The 24,112-nt window shown below is 39.2% G+C and overlaps 1 long non-coding RNA gene across 8 annotated transcripts in view; it reads right to left on the bottom strand.

Moving 5' to 3' along the window:
- The window catches only part of LOC129650701 (uncharacterized), a 56,119-nt gene that overhangs the window by 685 nt on the left and 31,322 nt on the right, over positions 1 to 24,112 (bottom strand). The gene's annotated exons all lie outside the window — the stretch shown is intronic.

The following is a 24,112-nucleotide window of genomic DNA, read 5'->3' as shown; positions in this document are numbered from 1 at the left end:
GCTGCCTCTTGTATTGTTTATTATTATTATTATTATTAAAGGTGTAGGTGTCTCAAACCCTGTTTTCTGATCTGGGTAGCTTATGAGCAACTCAGGCCAAGTTTATAATATTTTAGAAAATATTATGACCCAGATTTCAGAAGACCTGAAATCTAAATTGAGTGATTTTATATAAACTTAGGAATCTTTCTGGGTTTCAACTTCTCCATTCACGGGGGTTTAGAGTAAACTTTGCAATTTTCTATGTCCCTGAAAAACTGACCATTTCATTCCGATTGGTTAAGCACTAGTTGTCTACCCTTACTCTTAATCTACATTCGGGTAGTGTTTTTTAATACCTTTGTCCCACATATAAGCATTTAATTGACTCGTGCATCTGTGTTTTTTAAAGCTCCCCAGGAGATTCTAATGAGCAGTCAAGATTGAGAACCACTGAACTAAAGGGTACATTTTAAAACATATTTTCTTTCTCATATAAGACATAGAGAAGTTACAAAGAAAACTGCCCAAAGCTTAAAAAAAAAAAAAAAAAGTGATATGTTCAAAACCAAACCTAGGACTGTCTAACTCCAAATCAAGGTTTTTTTCCATTGTACCCACCATGGTATAGTAGTTAAAACATCCAATCTTTCCTTAAAATACTCAAAATCCTTTAAAAAATGCTCAGCAGTATAAACAATGTGCAGCTTGTAAAAATAGTTCTGCTCTGACTTTTTCTCATTTTTCTAGCTCCCAGCAGAAACAGAGATCCTATTTTCTAAGTCAGTCCTTCTAATCTCTTAGGTCTCATGACTGCTTGACGGTGCTCAAAGTAAAGAGGGAAACTACAGCTAGGTAGGCGGAGAAAGAAAAGGCCTGCTGAATTTCCAGCAGGTGCCTGATTCTTATACACAACTAAGAAAACAAGAGCACCTTTTAGATTCGCTAATCAGTTAAAAAGCCCAGATTATCACCCTCCAAAGAAAGAGAAATGGCTCGGAAGTCAGTTTCTGCAGACAGCTGCAGGTTTCAGCAACTCTGTTCTTGGCATCGGGTTCCAGATCCATCCGTCAAGTCACACTAGCCCATTTGCAAATGCTATCTGGCTTCATAAGAACTCTCTTATTCATCCCATTTATTAAGTAATAGAAAGAGTTATAGTCATTAGTGAATATAAGAGTTATTTTCATTCAGGGGTTCACATGAGCCTCTTTGGCTTGAACATGGAAGAGGAACCCTGGCTGACTTCTCCCTGTGCCCAGCAATTGTGCCAGAAGGTAGCGCGTGGTGGTCAGTCCTTTCTAGATTAGCTCAGCACTTAAGCTAATTAAACTTTACTCCTTCAGATTTGTTTGCTGAGTGTCAAATGTATGTCTGGCCCTGTACTAGAACGCTGTGAGTTTGGTCCAGGTGCTTCATGCATGAGCTTCTTTTTCCTCATCATTGAGATGGGCCTAATAATGTCTATATTACAATGATGTAAGTGATATAAGAAATATTAAAGCTTTGTCAAATGTAAAACAACTTTTGCTGTTTCTTTCACCTATAGCTTTTCTGTGCCTAGAATTATATTTAAGGTGGAGTCATTTCTACGCAATGGACACTTGCCTATCTACTGCAATTTTGAGTTTCCTGACTCACAAGGGGGACTTAAGTTTCCCCTTTGCCATTTTGATTGATATTGCCCTGATACAGGTATTAAACTTCTATTTTTTAATCCAGTCCCTCAAAACCTCTGTTCATTTCTTCTTCTCCTTATGTTAATTCTGAGTGCAACATTAATGAATCTTAGGGATATAAATCTTTCCAAGGAAGTGGTTTGTATTCACATGGAATTACAGATTCTAGACTTGGGTGACTCTTTAGCGTAACCTGATCTAATTTTCCACCTCATCTGGAAGAAACTTGGACTATCTAGCCGGAGAAATAGACCACTGGAATTGTTTGCATGTATTTCAAATTTTGATAGGGAAGAGAAATCACACCTCTTGTCTGAGATGATTGAAAACTAAACAGCAAATTGCAATCATTACAACTATAATACATAATAAGCATGGGCTGTTTGCAAATTCATTGGGTCCTTTGTCTCTGCATACTTAAGTGATAGTTATTGTAAACTATTGAATTCCGCTGGGCATGTTACATGCTGGGCTGAGTTGATTTGGCTGTAACTCACAGTGTTCAATAAACCTGTCTTTGGTTTGGTCATCCAGATACAGGTACACTTTCTACTATTCCCCACCCTTTCCTGTGCCCCATGTGTCTTACCTCTTTGGGCTTCCTTGCCTTCTAGCTTTAGGTTACATTCATCCAGATTAGAGGGAGAGAGCAGCATAAAATCAGGGAGTTGGTTCCTCCCTTCTTACAGCTTTGTCGTAGGCTGGCTGTGTCCTCTGGACGATGGCACAGCTCCTTTCTGGCACCTTCCCCTGTGGTGTGAGCATCTGTGTCTCATGGACCCCAGAAGCGCTCTGTCCTCCCTTCGTTCAGTTCTAGGTGTGATGTAGGTGCCCTGCTGGCATAGGACCCAGAGCACTGTGCTAAATCTTGGCTTTCCCCTCTACCCCACCCACACCTCTGTCAATACTTTATCATATTCTCCTCAAATAACCCATCTTTCTTTCTACCAGGACTCTGACAAAATGGGATAAAAATAATGGCAGAAATCAACACAAAGTTGTAAAGCAATTATCCTCCAATTAAAGATAAATAAAATTTATAGAAAAGGTGAGAACATAGAATCTAAGATATTTTGGTGTTTTCTCTAAACCCCGTAGATGACAGCTGAGACCTGAAGAAGCAAAGTGACACAGGAAATTGATGGCAGGATCAGGATTAACAATTTATATTCTGTGAACCAAGATCAGACATCACAAACCTCTGCCCCAAAGCCTCTCTGAATAAGAAAGAGGAGTTTGTTGAAAAGTAATCCATTTCCAACCTGGGAAACACTATGCATGCTGGGTCATCGAGGTTAACACCCTCAGTTATAAATCATGTTGTCAGCATGCACCCTTGATGTGATGTGATGAGAATGGCCCTTCATCTCTGAGGTCCTCCTCTCCCATACCCCAAACCCCAGTTCAGCCCTGAGAAAAACATCAGACAAATCCACACGGAGGGACATTCCATAAAATGCCTGAGTGGTATTCCTCAAAACTGTCAAGGTCATCATAAACAAGGAAAGTCTGAAAAATCGTCTCAGGACAGAGTCATCTAGAGAGACTTGCCAACTAAACATGATGTGGTATCCTGGATGGAATTCTCAAACAGGAAAAGGATATTAAAGAAAACTGATGAAATCTAAATAAAGGGAAGAATTTAATTAATAGTCAGGTACCAACTAAGTTTCTTACTTGTGACAAATGCATCCTAGTAACAAAATATGTCAATAGGAGAAAATAGACAATGATATACACCAGCTCTCTGTATTATCTTTTATTTTTTCCTATAAATCTAAAACTATTTTGTTTAAGTTACCACTGTTTTCTGAAATAGGACCTTGGTATGAAGTTCCTGAATATCTTATCTCCCCAACAAATTAATAAAAGACTATGCAGGGGAAAAAAGTCAATTTCAAAGTTTAAATAGGAAAAATAGTTTAGAGCACAAATTCTAAATAACAATTCTAACTCAGAAACTTTTATGAGACACAAAAGAATACAAAAACTTTCTAAAGCACAAATCTTTACCAACCATGGATCTAAAATAATGTTACTTGTAATTAGTTTTCACTGTTCAAGAGTATCATTGTTTTGTTTGTTTGTAAACTGAAGACAGAATTGGCAAGGGTGGGGTGGGGTCGACTGGGAATGATGGAGAATAAAACACATCCAAATGCAGATAGCATATATGTATCTCAGTCTACAAAGCTCAAATATGTTTTTATCTATACTTAGAATTCTCAGAATTGAGGGTTTCTATTCTTTAAACCAAAATCTAATAACTATAACCTTCTGGTGTTTGAAAGGAGAGAAAAAAAATCATTTTAATGTTTGTTTTTAAAAGCTATCAAGTATCCTATAGAAAATCACATTTGGTGAATTAAATCTAGAGATTCAGCTTTTCCTTAAATTACACCTGGGATTTAAAAAAGATCAAGGGGAGACTGTTTGGCCAAATACACTGGGGATTATATAGAATCTGAAATGAAACAAATGCCAAATTCTTCAAGATGCAGACACAGCTCTGAAACTTGTCTGAGTTTCCTGATTGACCCTGTGACGTTTTTTAATGGTGATTACTGACTTCATATCTGTTATTCTCCTATGTACTTATAGTAGTATTTGTTCTACTATATGTGTTTCCTTTGTTTTTCTTCTGTTTCCTGCCTTCATTTGGATTGATGAAATTCTGTCTATTCTCTTTAATTTCCTCTAATAATTTTGAAGGTGTATATGTGTGAAAGTACATATATACTATATGTATGCATACATATTGATTTTTAAACAAAAATAAAAGCCAAATTTTTCATTTTCACCAAGAACTTCATTGAACAGTATATTCACTATTTTGTCCCAACATTCTGCCATTTTTCAGGCAACTCCATAATTCTATCTTCACAAAACTTTTTATCTTTTTGCACAAAGAACTATTCCAAGTGCCTTTTACAGCCTTCGAGAGAACTGAAAATTTTTTTCCACTAAGAGAATTTTGTAATGACCAAAATAAATAGAAATTCAAAGGTACAACATCTGGTGAATATGGTGGATGAATCTGAACTTCCCAACCAGGCTATCACACTTTTTGCCTGGTCATCAAAGAGACACATGGCCTTATGCTGATGGAAGATTATGCATTTTCTGTTGACTAACTCTGGACACTTTTCATCGAGTGCTACTTTCAGTCAAATTGGAAGCAGTAGTTGTTGGAACTCATTGTTTGGTTTTTCTGGAAGCAGTTCTTACTAGAGGACTCCTTTCCACTCCCACCATGTACAAAACATCAACTTCTTGGGATGAAGATTGGACTTTGGTGCAGTTGGTGGTGGTTCACTTCACTTGCCCAGTGATCTCTTTTGTTTCATGTTATTGTACAGTCCCCACTTTTTATCTCCTGTCACAATCTGTTTTAAAAATGGAATATTTGCATTGTTTCAGTAGAGAACTGCATGTGGAAATATGGTCAAGAAGGTTTTTGTTTCATTTAATTTATGTGGAGTCAACACATCAGACATAACCAGTTCAGTTCAGTTGCTCAGTCATGTCTGACTCTTTGTGACCCCATGAATCACAGCATGCCAGGCCTCCCTGTCCATCACCAACTCACGGAGTTCACTCAGACTGACGTCCATCAAGTCAGTGATGCCATCCAGCCATCTCATCCTCTGTCGTCCCCTTCTCCTCCTGCCCCCAATCCCTCCCAGCATCAGAGTCTTTTCCAGTGAGTCAACTCTTCGCATGAGGTGGCCAAAGTACTGGAGTTTCAGCTTTAGCATCATTCCTTCCAAAGAAATCCCAGGGCTGATCTCCTTCAGAATGGACTGGTTGGATCTCCTTGCAGTCCAAGGGACTCTCAAGAGTCTTCTCCAACACCACAGTTCAAAAGCATCAATTCTTCGGCACTCAGCCTTCTTCACCGTCCAACTCTCACATCCATACATGACCACTGGAAAAACCATAGCCTTGACTAGATGGACCTTTGTTGGCAAAGGAATGTCTCTGCTTTTCAATATGCTACCTGGGTTAGTCATAACTTTCTTTCCAAGAAGTAAGCATCTTTTAATTTCATGGCTGCAATCACCATCTGCAGTGATTTTGGAGCCCAAAAATATAAAGTCTGACACTGTTTCCACTGTTTCCCCATCTATTTGCCATGAAGTGATGGGACCAGATGCCATGATCTTCGTTTTCTGAATGTTGAACTTTAAGCCAACTTTTTCACTCTCCACTTTCATCAAGAGGCTTTTTAGTTCCTCTTCACTTTCTGCCATAAGGGTGATGTCATCTGCGTAACTGAGGTTATTGATATTTCTCCCTGCAATCTTGATTCCAGCTTGTGCTTCCTCCAGCCCAGCATTTCTCATGATGTACTCTGCATAGAAGTTAAATAAGCAAGGTGACAATATACAGCTTTGATGTATTCCTTTTCCTTTTTGGAACCAGTCTGTTGTTCATGTCAAGTTCTAACTGTTGCTTCCTGACCTGCATATAGGTTTCTCAAAAGGCAGGTCAGGTGGTCTGGTATTCCCATTTCTTTCAGAATTTTCCACAGTTTATTGTGATCCACACAGTCAAAGGCTTTGGCATAGTCAATAAAGCAGAAATAGATGTTTTTTCTGGAACTCTCTTGCTTTTTCCATGATCCAGTGGATGTGGGCAATTTGATTTCTGCTTCCTTTGCCTTTTCTAAAACCAGCTTGAACATCTGGAAATTCACGGTTCATGTATTGCTGAAGCCTGGCTTGGAGAATTTTGAGCATAACCAAGCCTGGTGCAAATGATTCTGAGTGCTTGATTTGGATATTTTTAGTATGTCTTCTATCTCCCACATGGTATACTGTTGATTTTTCTCAACTAATGTCTCAATTTTATTGCTATCATGTTCAACTGGTCTACCCAACTGTGGAGCATCATCCAACAAGAAATCACTCACAAGAAACTTCACAAAATGCTTTGGACAAATTCAATCAGTCACAGCACCTTTTCTATACACTGCAAAAATCTTTTGTGTTTCACTTGCATTTTTACCTTTCTTGAAATAATAAAGCATACTATGACAAAAATATTGCTTTTTCTCATCCATCTTCAATATTAAAATGGCTATATAGAAATCCACCAACTGTGTTAATGTTTTTGAATGCATGCTGACATCATAGCTATCACAATATAATCTAAAAAAAATCACTTTGAATGAAGTTAAAAATAACTAAATGCTACTAGAACCATCTTATGGGAAAAATGAACAAACCTTTTGGCAAATCCAGTACTATCTGTACAGCAGATTTATTTTTTATAATTTACTTTTAAAATTTAAGATGCATATATAGCACTAGTCTTATCAGTGTTTCTTTAAACTTTCACCAAATGATTCAAAGAACCTAGAACATTTTACTTTGTTTATCAGCTCAGTCATGTCTGACTCTTTGTGACCCCATGAATAACAGCACACCAGGCCTCCCTGTCCATCACCAACTCCCGGAGTTCACTCAAGTTCATCTCCATTGAGTCGGTGCTGCCATCCAACCATCTCATCCTCTGTCGTCCCCTTCTCCTCCTGCCCTCAATCTTTCCCAGCATCAGAATCTTTTCAAATGAGTCAGCTCTTCGTATCAGGTGGCCAAACTATTGGAGTTTCAGCCTCAATATCAGTCCTTCCAATGAACACCCAGGACTGATCTCCTTTAGGATGGACTGGTTGGATCTCCTTGCAGTCCAAGGGACTCTCAAGAGTCTTCTCCAACACCACAGTTCAAAAGCATCAATTCTTTGGTGCTCAGCTTTGTTTATAGTCCATCTCTCACATCTATACATGACTACTGGAAAAACCATAACCTTGATGAGATGGACCTTTGTTGGCAAAGTAATGTCTCTGCTTTACAATATGCTGTCTAGGTTGGTCATAACTTTCCTTCCAAGGAGTAAGCGTCTTTTAATTTCATGGCTGCAATAACCATCTGCAGTGATTTTGGAGCCCAGAAAAATAAAGTCTGACACTGTTTCCACTGTTTCCGCATCTATTTGCCACAAAGTGATGGGACCAGATGCCATGATCTTCGTTTTTTGAATGTTGAACTTTAAGCCAACTTTTTCACTCTCCTCTTTCACTTTCATCAAGAGGCTTTTTAGTTCCTCTTCGCTTTCTGCCATAAGGGTGGTGTCATCTGTATATCTGAGGTTATTGGTATTTCTCCCAATCTTGATTCCAGCTTGTGCTTCTTCCAGCCCAGTGTTTGTCATGATGTACTCTGCATAGAAGTTAAATAAGCAGGGTGACAATATAAAGCCCTGATGTACTCCTTTTCCTATTTGGAACCAGTCTGTTGTTCATGTCCAGTTCTAACTGTTGCTTCCTGACCTGCATATAGGTTTCTCAAGAGGCAGGTCAGGTGCTCTGATATTCCCATCTCTTTCAGAATTTTCCACAGTTTATTGTGATGCACACAGTCAAAGGCTTTGGCATAGCCAATAAAACAGAAATAGATGTTTTTCTGGAACTCTCTTGCTTTTTCGATGATCCAGCAGATGTTTTCAATTTGATCTCTGGTTCCTCTGCCTTTTCTAAAACCAGCTTGAACATCTGAAATTTCACGGTTCACGTATTGCTGAAGCCTGGCTTGGAGAATTTTGAACATTACTTTACTAGCGTGTGAGATGAGTGCAATTGTGTGGTAGTGTGATCATTCTTTTTGCCTTTCTTTGGGATTGGAATGAAAACTGACCTTTTCCAGTCCTGTGGCCACTGCTAAGTTTTCCAAATTTGCTGGCATATTGAGTACAGCACTTTCACAGCATCGTCTTTTACAATTTGAAATAACTCACCTGGAATTCCATCATCTCCACTAGTTTTGTTCGTAGTGATCTTCCTAAGGCCCACTTGACTTCACATTCCAAGATGTTTGGCTCTAGGTGAGTGATCCCACCATTGTGATTATCTGGGTTGTGAAGATTGTTTTTCTGAACAGTCCTCTGTGTATTCTTGCCACCTCCTAATATCTTCTGCTTCTGTTAGGTCCATACAATTTCTGTCCTTTATTGAGCCCATCTTTGCATGAAATGTTCCCTTGGTATCTCTAATTTTCTTGAAGAGATGTCTAACCTTTGCCATTCTATTGTTTTCCTCTATTTCTGTGCACTGATCACTGAGGAAGGCTTTCTTACCTCTCCTTCATATTCGTTGGAACTCTGCATTCAAATGGGAATATCTTTCACCCTCATCTTTCATATTATTGTTTTGGAATACTTTGTTTTCACCTTATTTCTCATTACTTCAAATTAGTTAATATTATTTGTTTGTTTATTTAGATTTACCAATGTATCAAGTAATTATTATTTCATGTGCATTTCTAATTCCTTCTACATACAATTTGCTGCTTTCTGAAACAGAACCTTTAGCAGCATTTTTCTTGTTATGTTTTGTAAGCCTTCAGTATTTACTGAAATTATATTCAATTTATTACCAATCTTGAATAACATTGAGGTCTTATAGAATAATTGGCTTAAAATTATTATTGTTTGGAATGTTGTGTATTATTTAATTCTAGCCTCTATTGTTGGTGCTAATTCTACCAAACATTTAGCTTCTGTTTTTGATATTATTTTTCCCTTTGTTTGCTTTATAAGATTTTTACTGTGTCTATGGTTTTTAAGTGTATGTTTATTATGATTTTTCCTCTTTCAGTTCAGTTCAGTCACTCAGTTGTGTCCGACTCTTTGCAATCCCATGAATCGCAGCACACTAGGCCTCCCTGTCCATCACCAACTCACGGAGTTCACTCAGACTCACATCCATCGAGTCAATGATGCCATCCAGCCATCTTATCCTCTGTCATCCCCTTTTCCTCCTGCCCCCAATCTTTCTCAGCATCAGAGTCTTTTCCAATGAGTCAACTCTTCACATGAGGTGGCCAAAGTACTGGAATTTCAGCTTTAGCATCATTCCTTCCAAAGAAATCCCAGGGCTGATCTCCTTCAGAATGGACTGGTTGGATCTCCTTGCAGTCCAAGGGACTCTCAAGAGTCTTCTCCAACACCACAGTTCAAAAGCATCAAAAGAGTCAAAAGACTCTCAAGAGTCTTCTCCAACACCACAGTTCAAAAGCATCAATTCTTCGACTCTCAGCCTTCTTCACAGTCCAACTCTCACATCCATACATAACCACTGGAAAAACCACAGCCTTGACTAGATGGACCTTTGTTGGCAAAGTAATGTCTCTGCTTTTCAATATGCTATCTAGGTTGGTCATAACTTTCCTTCCAAGGAGTAAGCGTCTTTTAATTTCATGGCTGCAGTCACCATCTGCAGTGATTTTGGAGCCCCCAAAATAAAGTCTGACACTGTTTCCACTGTTTCCCCATCTATTTGCCATGAAGTGATGGGACCAGATGCCATGATCTTCGTTTTCTGAATGTTGAGCTTTAACTCTCTCCAGTTCTGAAAAGTTCACAGCTATTATCTCTTTAATTTTCACTCTTTAGGCACTTAGCATCTCTCTTCTCTTTCAGGGATTTCTATTCATTCATTAATTCATCCTTTCAGCAAATATTTCTAGAGTACTTTCTATGTGCCACATACTGCTTCAGAATATTAGTAATATATCCCCAGTATGAAATATTGAAACTTCTAAGTTTCTAGTCCAAACTCTTCACCTCTTTTTTCTTTACTCATATCTGTTTATTGTTGCTGCACTTCCATCTCAGTAACGTGATCTTTTTTTAATCTTCTAGGTCTTTACTTCTCTCTCCAGCTACGGCTAATCTGTTGGGCCCAGACATTGACATTTGTTAAAAGTTAAAATTATATACATATTTTTCTTGTACAATATCCATTTTTAAATTCTAATTATTCATTTTGATAAGTTCTTGTTCTATTTTAATTTGTTTCCATCCATGTTCTCTTTAATCATTTAAAATGTATTTATTTGATAGCCTCTTTTTTATGTTCTGTAATTTCAGTGTCTTGGGGTATTAATTTTATGCTTTGTTGTTTCTGTTGATCTCCCACGTAGTAGATCATTTCCTCCAGTAATTTGTATTTTTGGATTATGTGTTTATTTTTCGTGGTGGTCTTTCCGCCACAGTCTATCCCCTCTGTCAATGGGAGGCACATGTCCTCTAGGTTTTGGAAGCATCTTCACAGCGTGGTTTCTTTTATTTGCTTCTGCCAAAACCATGAGGTTTATGGTCTTAAGAGTGCTTTTTTGCATTATTTCCCTCCTTGTGATCCCTGTTCCATGTGAATAGCATATATTCTGACCCAAATGCATGCATGGCACATGCTGGGTTTTCCAAATTCTCATTGTAGATGCATTTGCTTTTCCCTCTGTGAGCACAGGCAGAAGATGAGCTCTCCTGCCACTTTACTTGACTTACAGTAAGATCTTTGTCCCCTAATTACATAGATTGAGCATTGTTTCAGGGCCCCTACTTTATGTGTAGCACAGAAGGTTCCCCCCTGGGGAAGGGCATGGTAACCCACTCCAGTATTCTTGCCTGGAGAATCCCATGGACAGAGGAGCCTGGTGGGCTACAGTCCATGGGGTTGCAAAGAGTCAGACACGACTGAAGCGACTTAGCAGCAGCACAGAAGGTTCCCAGTTTCCTGCAGCTGTAACTCTATACTTCCCATTTCCACAGAGAATTCAACTCCTACCTTATCTGTTCCCTTTCTAAGCCACCATTACCATTAACTTGATACCAGAAGCGTTTGGCTTAGATCTACCCTAGTTCTTATCCTTTAGAATTCATCTGTTTCAATCCCAGCTACAGATTGGTATATTGCTGTTGTTGTTATAATTAATGCAGTATCGCTATGTGTTCAGAGTAACTGTGGGTCTCTGAAGGCTCTGATAGGATACTGCATGATACTGCAAGAGGTGTGAAGTCAGACCATGATATTGCAAGAAGTGTGAAGTCAGACCAGATGGGGAAAGAACAAAACAAAACAAAACACTAAGTTTTGTCTTTAGCATTCTCATCACAGAGCCAAGAGACCTGGCTTACTGTTGGTTATTCCATTATAGAATGAATGAATATCCACATGCTTTATTTTACTTACCTCCCCCACAACTTACATTTACTGATGCTTTATATTTCTGCCTTTGTCACCACATTTCATCCATTTTTCTTTTCAAATGGATGCTCCTTAAGTCAAAACTTCATAAAATTACAATGCATACTATTACATCTTTAAAGCAGTGCTCACATCTCTGTAACATGCTGTGTATTAATGTATAATACTGCTCAGTAATATATACAATACAATAAGAAATCCCATTGCTCAGTTCCAGGATGGCACTTGAAAAGTTTAGGAGAGTAAATTTCCAGAAGACATAGCTTATTTGATGTGTAATTTTTTTAAAATGGAGATAACTGCATTGCCCAATGTAGTAGCCATTATTTGAACATCAAAAAGCTACTAAGACTGAGGAATTACATTTTTAGGTTGTAATTAACTTTAATGAAACAATGGATGTTCAATTCAATTACTGAAAATGTATCTTTCCAGTACATTTGAAGAACTTTGATCTGTGACTCTCCCAACTGTGAATTGGATGAAATATATAGATCAGCTATTTCTGATTATAGCTTAGAGTTCAATCAGTATGTGCTATAAACAACTGTCTCTGAGAAGTTTTCCAGGATAAAGACTTTCAGAGCTAAAACCTGGACAGTCTCAGAGAAACCAAATGGGTTGGTTACCTTCAGTTCAGTTCAGTTGCTCAGTCGTGTCCAGCTCTTTGCGACCCCATGAATCACAGCACACCAGGCCTCCCTGTCCATCACCAACTCCCGGAATTTACCCAAACTCATGTCCATCAAGTCAGTGATGCCATCTAGCCATCTCATCCTCTGTTGTCCCCTTCTCCTCCTGCCCCCAATCCCCCCGAGCATCAGGGTCTTTTCCAATGAGTCAACTCTTTGCATGAGGTGGCCAAAGTACTGGAGTTTCAGCTTTAGCATCAGTCCTTCCAATGAACACCCAGGACTGATCTCCTTTAGGATGGACTGGTTGGATCTCCTTGCAGTCCAAGGGACTCTCAAGAGTCTTCTCCAACACCACAATTCAAAAGCATCAATTCTTCAGCGTTCAGCCTTCTTCACAGTTCAACTCTCACATTCATACATGACCACTGGAAAAACCATAGCCTTGATGAGACGGATCTTTGTTGGCAAAGTAATATCTCTGCTTTTCAATATGCTATCTAGGTTGATCATAACTTTACTTCCAAGGAGTGCTGCTGCTGCTATGTCACTTCAGTCGTGTCTGACTCTGTGCGACCCCATAGGCAGCAGCCCACCAGGCTTCCCTGTCCCTGGGATTCTCCAGGCAAGAACACTGGAGTGGGTTGCCATTTCCTTCTCCATCCAAGGGGTAAGCGTCTTTTAATTTCATGGCTGCAGTCACCATCTGCAGTGATTTTGTACCCCAGAAAAATAAAGTCTGACACTGTTTCCACTGTTTCCCCATCTATTTGCCATGAAGTGATGAGACCAGATGCCATGATCTTCGTTTTCTGAATGTTGAGCTTTAAGCCAACTTTTTCACTCTCCTCTTTCACTTTCATCAAGAGGCTTTTTAGTTCCTCTTCACTTTCTGCCATAAGGGTGGTGTCATCTGCATATCTGAGGTTATTGATATTTCTCCCAGCAATCTTGATTCCAGCTTGTGCTTCTTCCAGCCCAGTGTTTCTCATGATGTACTCTGAATAGAAGTTAAATAAGCAGGGTGACAATATACAGCCTTAACGTACTCCTTTTCCTATTTGGAACCAGTCTGTTGTTTCATGTCTAGTTCTAACTGTTGCTTCCTGACCTGCATACAGATTTCTCAAGAGGCAGATCAGGTGGTCCGGTATTTCCATCTCTTTCAGAATTGTCCACAGTTTATTGTGATCCACACAGTCAAAGGCTTTGGCATAGTCAATAAAGCAGAAATAGATGTTTTTCTGGAACTCTCTTGCTTTTTCCATGATCCAGTGGATATTGGCAGTTTAATCTCTGGTTCCTCTGCCTTTTCTAAAACCAGCTTGAATATCAGGAAGTTCACGGTTCACATATTGCTGAAGCCTGGCTTGGAGAATTTTGAGCAGTACTTTACTAGGGGGAAAAAAAAATTGCAAACCATGTGACCCACAAGAGAGTAATATGCAAAACTTACAAATAGCTTATGTAGTTCAGATAAAAAAAAAAAAAGCCCAATCAAAAAATGGGCAGAAGACATAAATAGACATTTCTCCAAAGAAGACATACAGATGGCCAACAGGCACAGGAAAAGATGCTCAACATTGCTAATAATTAGAGAACTACAAATCAAAACTACAATAAGATATCACTTCACAGAAGTCAGAAAGACCATCATCAAAATGTTTACAAACAATAAGTGCTGGACAGGAGTCAGGTGGAAGTGTAAATTGGTAAATCCACTATGGATAATAGTATGGAGCTTCCTTACAAAACTAAAATTAGAACTATCATACGATCCGGCAATCCCACTCCTAAGCATGTATCTAGAGAAAACCCTAATTTAAAAAGATACATGCACCTCAGTGTTCATTGCAGCCAAGATGAAGAAACCTAAATCTTCCTCAATACATGCATGGATAAAAAAGATACGATACACATATGCAATGGAATATTACTTAGCCATTAAAAAGAATGAAATAGTGTCATTTGTACCAACATGGATGGCCTGGAGATTATCATACTAAGTGAAGTAAGTCAGATGGAGAAAGGCAAATATATGATATCACTTATATGTATCTAAAATGGATATAAATTAACTTATTTTGAAAACAGAAACAGACTCACTGACTTAGAAAATGAACTAATGGTTACCAGGAGAAGAGAGCTGGAGTCAGGGAGGATAGATTGGGAGTGTGAGATTGACATGTACTCATGGCTATATTTAAAATAGATAATGAATAAGGACCTACTGTATAGCACAGGGAACTCTGCAATAACTTAAATGGGAAAAGAATTTGAAAAAGAATAGAAACAAATGTACAACTGAATCATACTGCTATACTCCTGAAACTAACCTAACACTGACAACTAGCTATACTCCAATACACAATAAAAATTAAATAAAATTATTATCTAAATAAATGAGTCTGACTTTGATAGAAAAAATAGCTATGAAGATATTCTTTTAAATTTTTAGGGTATTTTACTCTTAAATTACAACTTTCATATAATTCATTCCCATTGTGCAAATAAGAAAACTTTGGCTCACAGAAATAAAATAACATACGCATCATCAGTCACCCAATAGTTTGGATATTACTTATAATATTTATGAGATATCACACATAAGAAATGTACATTTGGGTATAACCTATATAACTATACATTGAGATATGGATATAAATGGCCCCTCCTTCTCTAACTGTAGCTAATCAATGATTAAGAAATTCAGAGCTCTAGGGGATCTTTTACCTCTTCTACATCTACATAAAGGGCAGGATTCATTCTTCTATTGAAATTTAAGAGATAAAAGAGTATAGTAGCCTAGGGGGCTGATTTTGACAGCATAGACTGGGTATTTCTGTCAGTAGTTCAGTTCAGTTCACTCACTCAGTCGTGTCCAACTCTTTGTGACCCCATGAACCGCAGCACGCCAGGCGTCCCTGTCCATCACAAACTCCTGGAGTTCACCCAGACTCAAGTCCGTCGAGTCAGTGATGCCATCCAGCCATCTCATCCTCTGTCGTCCCCTTCTCCTCCTGCCCCCAATCACTCCCAGCATCAGAGGCTTTTCCAATGAGTCAACTCTTCGCATGAGGTGGCCAAAGTACTGGAGTTTCAGCATCAGCATCATTCCTTCCAAAGAAATCCCAGGGCTGATCTCCTTCAGAATGGACTGGTTGGATTTCCTTGCAGTCCAAGGGACTCTCAAGAATCTTCTCCAACACTACAGTTCAAAAGCATCAATTCTTCGGCGCTCAGCCTTCTTCACAGTCCAACTCTCACATCCATACATGACCACTGGAAAAACCATAGCCTTGACTAGACGAACCTTTGTTGGCAAAGTAATGTCTCTGCTTTTCAATATGCTATCTAGGTTGGTCATACCTTTCCTTCCAAGGAGTAGGCGTCTTTTAATTTCATGGCTGCAGTCACCATCTGCGGTGATTTTGGAGCCCCCAAAATAAAGTCTGACACTGTTTCCACTGTTTCCCCATCTATTTCCTATGAAGCAACAGGACCAGATGCCATGATCTTCGTTTTCTGAATGTTGAGTTTTAGGCCAACTTTTTCACTCTCCTCTTTCACCTTCATCAAGAGGCTTTTTGTTCCTCTTCACTTTCTGCCATAAGGGTGGTGTCATCTGCATATCTGAGGTTATTGATATTTCTCCTGGCAATCTTGATTCCAGCTTGTGCTTCTTCCAGCCCAGTGTTTCTCATGATGTACTCTGCATAGAAGTTAAATAAACAGGGTGACAATACACAGCCTTGATGTACTTCTTTTCATATTTGGAACCAGTCTGTTGTTCCATGTCCAGTTCTAACTGTTGCTTCCTGACCTGCATACAGATTTCTCAAGAGGCAGGTCAGGTGGTCTGGTATGCCCATCTCTTTCAGAATTGTCCACAGTTTAAATCCACACAGCCAAAGGCTTTGGCAGAGTCAATAAAGCCGAAATAGATGTTTTTCTGGAACTCTCTTGCTTTTTCCATGATCCAGCGGATGTTGGCGATTTGATTTCTGGTTCCTCTGCCTTTTCTAAAACCAGCTTGAACATCTGGAAGTTCACGGTTCACGTATTGCTGAAGCCTGGCTTGGAGAATTTTGAGCATTACTTTACTAGCGTGTGAGATGAGTACAATTGTGCGGTAGTTTGAGCATTCTTTGGTATTGCCGTTCTTTGGGATTGGAATGAAAACAGACGTTTTCCAGTCCTGTGGCCACTGCTGAGTTTTCCAAATTTGCTGGCATATTGAGTGCAGCACTTTCACAGCATCATCTTTCAGGATTTGAAAGAGCTCAACTGGAACTCCATCACCTCCACTAGCTTTATTTGTAGTGATGCTTTCCAAGGCCCACTTGACTTCACATTCCAGGATGTCTGGCTCTAGGTCAGTGATCACACCATCATGATTATCTGGGTCATGAAGATCTTTTTTGTACAGTTCTTCTATGTATTCTTGTCACCTCTTCTTATATCTTCTGCTTCTGTTAGGTCTATACAATTTCTGTCCTTCATTGAGCCCATCTTTGCATGAAATGTTCCCTTGGTATCTCTAATGTTCTTGAAGAGATCTCTAGTCTTTCCCATTTTGTTGTTTTCCTCTATTTCTTTGCATTGGTCGCTGAGGAAGGCTTTCTTATCTCTTCTTGCTATTCTTTGGAACTCTGCATTCAGATGCCTATATCTTTCCTTTTCTCCTTTGCTTTTTGCTTCTCTTCTTTTCACAGCTATTTGTAAGGCCTCCCCAGACAGCCATTTTGCTTTTTTGCATTTCTTTTCCATGGGGATGGTCTTAATCCTTGTCTCCTGTACAATGTCATGAACCTCAGTCCATAGTCCATCAGGCACTCTATCTATCAGATCTAGTCCCTTAAATCTATTTCTCACTTCCACTGTATAATCATAAGGGATTTGATTTAGGTCGTACCTGAATGGTCTAGTGGTTTTCCCTACTTTCTTCAATTTAAGCCTGAATTTGGCAGTAAGGAGTTCATGAACTGAGCCACAGTCAGCTCTTGGTCTCATTTTTGTTGACCGTATAGAGCTTCTCCATCTTTGGCTGCAAAGAATATAATCAAGCTGATTTCAGTGTTGACCATCTGGTGATGTCCATGTATAGAGTCTTCTCTTGTGTTGTTGAGTGCATTTTCTTGGCAAAACTCTATTAGTTTTTGCTTTGCTTCATTCTGTATTCCAAGGTCAAATTTGCCTGTTACTCCAGGTGTTTCTTGACTTCCTACTTTTGCATTCCAGTCCCCTATAATGAGAAAGACATCTTTTTTGGGTGTTAGTTCTAAAAGGTCTTGTAGGTCTTCATAGAACCGTTCAGCTTCTTCAGCATTACTGGTTGGGGCATAGACTTAGATTACTGTGATACTGAATGGTTTGCCTTGGAAACAAACAGAGATCATTCTGTCGTTTTTGAGATTGCATCCAAGTACTGCATTTTGAACTCTTTTGTTGACCATGATGGCTACTCCGTTTCTTCTAAGGGATTCCTGCCCTCAGTAATAGATACAATGGTCATCTGAGTTAAATTCACCCATTCCAGTCCATTTTAGTTTGCTGATTTCTAGAATGTCGATGTTCACTCTTGCCATCTCTTGTTTGACCACTTCCAATTTGGCTTGATTCATGAACCTGACATTCCAGGTTCCTATGCAGTATTGCTCTTTACCACATTGGACCTTGCTTCTATCACCAGTCACATCCACAATTGGGTATTGTTTTTGCTTTGGCTCCATCCCTTCATTCTTTCTGGAGTTATTTCTCCACTGATCTCCAGCAGCATATTGGGTACCTACTGACCTGGGGAGTTCCTCTTTCAGTATCCTATCATTTTGCCTTTTCATACTGTTCATGGGGTTCTCAAGGCAAGAATACTGAAGTGGTATGCCATTCCCTTCTCCAGTGGACCACATTCTGTCAGACCTCTCCACCATGACCCGCCTGTCTTGAGTGGCCCCACACGGCCTGGCTTAGTTTCATTGAGTTAGACAAGGCTGTAGTCCTAGTGTGATTAGATTGACTAGTTTTCTGTGAGTATGGTTTCAGTGTGTCTGCCCTCTGATGCTCTCTTGCAACACCTACCATCTTACTTGGGTTTCTCTTACCTTGGACGGTAATATTATCTTGTCAATATTTACCAGGGAATAATATGTACTTCCTTTTGATCATGCTTACCTCCACCACCCCAGCTATGCTTCACTGTTTAGATTCTCTTGGGGATAATTATTTGAAACAGAACAGAGTTAATTCAGTCAATGCTTATCTTGACCCCACTCACACAGCTGAACTGAGACTCAGCATTAGACACTAATTCTTATATTCTCAGGAAAAACAGAATGAAATGCTCCATTTGCTAAAGATGTCCACACTGATTAATCTCCTTTCCTGTTGTGGTTAGGTCTGGAGAAAAACATACAGCCATATTTGCACAATTGTGTATGAACTATCCTACTCCTCAGTGAGTGCATATATACACAAAGATTTCATTCAGCTGAGATTAATACTGTCCAGACTGATAGCAGAAAAATTTCAATTACCCGTATAGGGCAACTGCGTTCTTCAAGGGGCAACAGAAAGACCTATATTCTTCATTTGACTCCACTCCAAGTAAAGGACAGTTTTGTGGAATCTTGTGGCTGATGAAGAGAGTTGACAGTTATTAATTCCCAATGATTTAATAAACTCATTTACATCATTCAATAACTGAACAAAAAGCAAATTAGGTATTATGTGTCTCACAGAACTATTGAGGAAATTTCGGCTCAGAAAGTATATTAAAAAGCAGAGACACTACTTTGCCATCAAATGTTCATATGGTCAAAGCTGTGGTTTTTCCAGTAGTCATGTACAAATGTTAGAGTTGGACAATAAAGAAGGCTGAGCCCCAAAGAATTGATGCTTTTGAATTGTGTTGCTGGAGAAGACTCTTGAGAGTCCCTTGGACTGCAAGATCAAACCAGAAAATCCTAAAGGAAATCAACCCTGAATATTCATTGGAAGGACTGATGCTGAAGCTGAAGCTCCAATACTTTGGCTACCTGATGCAAAGAGCTAACTCACAGGAAAAGATCCAGATGCTGGGGAAGATTGAGGGCAGGAGCAGAAGGGGATGACAGAGGATGAGATGGATGGAATGGCATCACTGACTCAAAGGGCATGAGTTTGAGCAAACACTAGGAGATGGTGAAGGACAAGGAAGCCTGAGGTGCTGCAGTCCATGCAGTTGCAAAGAGTTGGACATGACTTAGCAACTGAACAATAATGAGTTAAACCAAGACTTGAGTGCAGATCAAACTCCAAAATATTTATACTACATCTCAATGCCAATATGTTTTTTCTAAACCCATGTATTCTTTTAAGGAAGGGAATAGGGTCTGGAGAAATGAACATATGCAGTCTCTGCCTTAGAGTAAATATTCAATAAACAGGGCACTGTAATGTTGTAAAAGAACTTCAAATTTTGGGGGTGCATGTATTTATTAAGCATGCCTGGGGCTTCTATTTCCTACAGCACATAGCAGGCAGAGAACGGTCATCTCTCAGTGCTTTCGGGAGTACTTAGGTTCCTCAGGATTAGAATACAAGCAAACAAGCCAAACAAATACAAAATGCTGAAAAGGTGTTTTTATTTTATCCAAGATGTGCAATGCAAGGGAGAAGTTAAGTGGCTAGAATTCAGTGATTCATGTTCATGTTAATATTCTAGAAATTTGCTGAGAATGTTCTTCCTTTTTAGAGAATCCTGTGCTCAGATCATACTAAAGTCTGCAAATAAGAGGGAGAAATTTGTGAAGTTCTCATTTTCAAATCGAGCCTGGGAAATGGCTTGACCCAGTGTGTGGAAGCCAGCGAATGTGATCATGTTGGAGTCAGAGACTAGGAGAGGAAGATGTCTGAGGCTTTCATTTTCCACATGGGTTCTTCTGCCTGGATCGGGGCGTTACTGAATTCAACCATGAGTAGGAGCAATGAAAACCTAGACCACAGAAAGACCATTGCTGCAGAGCTACTCCCTGTAGCACCACTGCCGCTGGCATCGCCTATAAACCGCATCAACGGCCCCCAGTGCAGCGTTCACACCAATAACCATGTAAACACAACAAAAAAGGCAGGTAAATGAGGTTAGTGAAAACTGCTATAAAGAAAGTATAATAAGTTGATGTGGTAGTCATCTGGGATGGGGTAAATGTTGTTTTAGTGAGGGGTCTTGGGCAAAGCTCTCTTGGTAGTTGATACTTCGTCTTGAACCATTACAAGGAAATTCATCTCCCAGATTTCACAGCTAGCTCATTACAAGGAGCTAGCTGTGAAATCTGGGAGATGAATTTTCTAATGGAGCCTTAACATATACAAAATCCCTGAGTTGGATGTAAGCATAATGTATGTGAGATACAGAAATACGAGTGTTGCAACAAAGGGAGAAGATGAAAAAAGGTTAGTACTGAAAAGGTAGGTTATGGTGAGGTCATAGGTTTTCCTCCAATTCCATTGGGCTTTGTTGGAGGGATTTAAATGAAGAAGATATAGGATATGGCTTATACCTTTTAAAAAGATTGCTAAACAGAAAATGCAGTAAATTATTGCAAGGGGGAAATGGAAGGGCAGTGTCCATGGCCAATAGGAAAATAAAAACAACAACAACACTTATTTAGGAGACTTGGTCTATTCTGGTCAAGGCAGTAGGCAACTGAAGAGCGAATGATTCATAGGACTTCAACTTCAGTCCAAGTATAATATGTCAAATGAGCCTTAGGATTCTATTACCTTTCTTTACATGCTATGAAACATTTGTATCATGACATATTTGTGCCTTGAATCCAGCAATGAATCTACATGGGACTGTAATATGCACATACTAATGTCCATGCACATGGAAAGCAGGAGAGTAATATATGGAGTGAAACACAAAGAGAATATTTTAGCCACTTTAAAAAAATTGGGATATAATCGCTTTACAACGTTGTTAGTTTCTGCTGTACAACAGAGCAAGGAGCTGAGCTCCCTGCGCTATATAGCAGGTTCCCACCAGCTATTTTACACATGGTAGTGTATTTATACCAAACCGAATCTCCCAGTTTGCCCATCCTTCCCTCACTCCCATGTCCACATGTCCAATCTCTCCATCTGCATTTCTATTCCTGCCCGGGAAATAGGTTCACCTGTGCCATGTTTTTAGATTCCACGTATATACGTTAATATACAATATTTGTTTTTCTCTTTGACTTTGTACAGCACAGAAAACTATAAACGAGATGCAAAGCAATCCTCAGAATGAGAGAAAATATTTGCATATGAAGCAATGGACAAAGGATTAATCTCCAAAATACATAAACAGTCTGTGGAGCTCAAAATAAAAACAAACAAACAATCCAATCAAAAAAAGAGGGTGGAAGAACTCAATAGACATATTTCCAAAGAAGACATACAGATGGCCAACAGGCTCACGAAAAGATGCTCAACATCACTAATTATTAGAGAAATGCAAATCAAAAGTGCAGTGAGGTATTGCCTTACAGGAGTCAGAAGGGCCATTATCAAAAAATCTACGAACAATAAATGCTGGAGAGGATGTGGAGATGAGCCGCTTCTTTTTTGTCTTGAAAGAGCTTTAGAAGGAACTGTGTCAGTGCGGGGTAGGGTGAGGTCTTAGAGAGCTACAATAAAAAGCAGGCAACATGGGAGCACTGTGAGGAAAGGGCAACAAAGAAAAGCAAGGAGGTTGGGGAGAGGAAAAGAGGAAAGAATCAAAATGTATGTGACAGAGGACATGATGGAGACTTAGAGCAATAGATTTAAGAATACCCATCTAATCTTAAAATAACACACCTCACAGGAACCCTGGATGTCTGAGTTTGGAATACTACTAACAAGGGCCACTATTTTCTGTGAATTTTTTTTTTAATATGAAAGACATTGTGTTAAATGTTTTTTATGCCAGATGGGGAAACTGAGATTTTGAGAGGTAATCCAACATGTCCAAATCACCGCAGCTATTAATTTTAATTTTCCAATACAAAATTTCAATCCAGATCTGTCCAATCCCAAACCACTCTTCTCACTGTGAATTAGATGTGCCTATTCTTGAACCGTACATGAATGGCATTCCATAGCATGAAACCTTTCATGCCTGGCTCACTTGCTCAATATTTCCATGGCTTTGCATGTTCTTTTTCATCACTATATAATATTCTACTTTATAACACATTTTAGGGTTGATGGACACTTGGGCTCTTCCAAGTTGTATTATCACAAGTCATGCTTCTATGAACTTTCCCGTTCGAATCTTTTGGTGTATATGCTCACTTTTTTCTGTTGGTACACACTTAGCAGTGGAATTGCTGGATCATAGGGTTTATGGACACGACTGAGCGACTTCCCTTTCACTTTTCACTTTCATGCATTGGAGAAGGAGATGGAAACCCACTCCAGTGTTCTGGCCTGGAGAATCCCAGGGACGGCGGAGCCTTGTGGGCTGCCGTCTATGGGGTCTCACAGAGTCGGACACGACTGAAGCGACTTAGCAGCAGCAGTAGCAGCAGGGTATACGTATAATCAGCTGTAGGAGATACTGCCAAAGGAAGTTTCCTAACAGCATACAAAATCCCCTCATTTCTACAAGTGATAGAACAAGTGAGGTCCTTTGAGAGGAGGGACTTACCAAAACAGCGAGCTGAGCCCAAGTTGCCAACCTTCTAAAACTTGGTGCTCCTTGTGGCACCAGGGCTCACTCCCTTTTCCTGTGCTGAACCATTCCAATAAAAACTGGTTAGTTCATTTCTATCATTGCTCTTCTACCTAAATGTTTTCTTTGCTCTTCTTTAAAAATTCAGGATAAAATTCTCTAAGTAGAATTAATTTAAAAACAACAAAAACAGTGCAACCATTTGTGGAAAGGCTCTCTAATGGAAAACCCAGACAGTTATTGCCATAGATCTTCAGTGTACCTTTGACTCAGCTGGGATTCCTTAGCAAGTTTTGTTATAAAGATGAGTCATTGGCTTTTGACCACACTTGACAATAAGTATCCTTGTATTAAAGAAGGAGCAGCATCATTTCCCCAAAATCCTATTTCTACCCCCACTCATTTTTTTTCTGAACACCATGAATTCTGTACTCACCTCAATGTGAAAGATACAGCCAATTCCACTCACTGCCACACAAGCCAAGATTTTACAAGCATATTACAGTATAATAAACATATAGAGTTCAAAGTCTTCTGAAAGGAACAAAACAGAGTGGACGACTTCGTTGCCCAGTATTTTCTTCATTACAGAGAAAACTATCCTATGTGTAAGGTCCTAAGTGTGGGTGTGCACAGGCTTTCATTTTAGAAACTGTTCTGAGAGTTATTCACTATGAAAAACCCATAAAAAGCATGTTGATTTTATGGACAAGTAGGTAGAGACAAGTTTTTATGGGATCCCCACCCCTGCTCAAATATCTGACATTTTAATTTTCCTTTCACTGAAAAGTCTATGTTTATTTACAGTCACCAATGAAACCCTTGTTCACCCTTCTCTCTGAATCTGATGTTCCCTGTGATCGGTAATGTCCCTTTTATATCTGATATCTTCTATAAAAGTAACTGTTACCTGGGAAAGTGGATCTAACACTACCTTTATCTGATCGTTTCAGTCTTTCATTCAACAAATAATTGCTGAGTAATTACTATGTGCCAAAGCCCTAGATGCAGTGTTATACCAGAATCAGCTTTGTAAGTTTACTTTGAAGGAGAACCTTGTGTGATGAAGGCTTATTTTTCAGTGATAGTACAG

The sequence above is a fragment of the Bubalus kerabau genome, chromosome 4, assembly GCF_029407905.1.
Source record: "Bubalus kerabau isolate K-KA32 ecotype Philippines breed swamp buffalo chromosome 4, PCC_UOA_SB_1v2, whole genome shotgun sequence".
In the NCBI taxonomy this organism is placed as follows: domain Eukaryota; kingdom Metazoa; phylum Chordata; class Mammalia; order Artiodactyla; family Bovidae; genus Bubalus; species Bubalus kerabau.
Note: the sequence above shows the minus strand (reverse complement) of the source record. Positions and strands in the feature narration are given on the sequence as shown.